Genomic DNA, 1,658 nt, shown 5'->3' on the forward strand with positions numbered 1-1,658 from the left:
TATGAGGGGATCGCGAATTTGAGGGGATCGCGAATTCTCCCTCATATGAGGGGATCGCGAATTTGAGGGGATCGCGAATTCTCCCTCATATGAGGAGATCGCGAATTTGAGGGGATCGCGAATTCTCTCTCATATGAGGAGATCGCGAATTTGAGGGGATCGCGAATTCTCCCTCATATGAGTAGTTCGCATTGCGAAATTGCGAATTTTTTCTTATATGAGGATTTTGCATTGCGAAAGTGCGAATTTTTTCTTATATGAGGATTTTGCATTGCGAAATTGCGAATATTCTTTTACATGAGGATTTTATCTTGCAAAAAATTGCAATTATTCTTTAATAAGATAATTTTATTTTGCAGAAATGCAATTATTTTCTCATAAGATGATTTTATCTTATAAAAAAGAATTTTTTTTTAAGTAAAATGTTGTATCGTAAATAAAACGATTTTATCGGTAATAAGATGATGTTAGTTTTTAAAGATGATTTTAACTTAGTAATATGTTTGTATCCCTTACGAGAGAATATTATCAGAAAGTAGATGGTTTTATCTTAAATAAAATGAGTTTATCTTAAATAAGATGCTTTTATCTTATACAAGATAATTTTGTTGTAAAGTAGATGTTTTTCTTAAATGAGATGAGTTTATCTTAAAAAGATTTAATTTTTTAAGAGATGATTTTATCTTAAAAATGATGATATCATCTTAAAGAAGATGTGTTTATCTTTTAAAAGGTGACTTTAACGTAATAAGAGTATAGGAGGAAAAAGCAATTGCTTCTATTTTAGAAGAAATTTGATGAGTTAGAATAAAAGATAAGAAAAGAAGAAATATAGGTATAACATTAAGAGAAGAAACAGTATAAAAATGTTTTTTTTTATTTATAAATAAACCAAAAAAATGATAACTGGAATAATAAATGTTTTGAATTGAATCCGAAGAAAATGAAAGCGCGCGCGTAGCGCGCGCTGTCTGCTAGTCTTATATAAAAAAGGGCATTTGGACCGAGAAGTGCGCGATTTAGAGCCGAATGTATCGCATCTATTGTTGCCTTTTTTCCGCGTTGCCGATTGGTTGGTTGATTGATCGAGTCGAATCGAATCGGTAAGATCAAGAGAGTAAATAATGAAAAGCGATTTTGAGATAGTTCGTCGTATATGTAGAGAAAATTAAAAACGTAACTAAAGTCACGTGACAGGAAAGAGTAGAAAAACAACACAAAAATAACGTGACTGTAATTTATATTATATATATAACATTAAATAATACATATTATACATATAATTTATTATATATTTATAATATTATACTTTATATTGTATTATATGTATTATATACATACTACAGTAATGTCACTGACCTTCGCCGCGCGATTTTGGCGGGGTTACTGACCTCGGCCGCGCGGCCTTGGCGGGGTCATTGACCTCGGCCACGCGGCCTTGGTGGGGGGGGGGGTCACTGACCGCGGGCACGCGACTGCGGTGGAATCACTGATCTCGGCCGCGCGACCGCGGCGGTGTTACTGACTTCGGTCACGTGATTACGGTATATATACAGGGTGTTTCAGAACTATGGGATCAAACTTCTAGGGGTTATTCAGTGCAACAGTAGAAAACATTTGAGTATAGGGACCCATGTCCGGAAAAGTGTCACTACCGC

Source organism: Pseudomyrmex gracilis, unplaced genomic scaffold (genome assembly GCF_002006095.1).
Source record: "Pseudomyrmex gracilis isolate BER0280 unplaced genomic scaffold, ASM200609v1 scaffold_1133, whole genome shotgun sequence".
NCBI classification, from domain to species: domain Eukaryota; kingdom Metazoa; phylum Arthropoda; class Insecta; order Hymenoptera; family Formicidae; genus Pseudomyrmex; species Pseudomyrmex gracilis.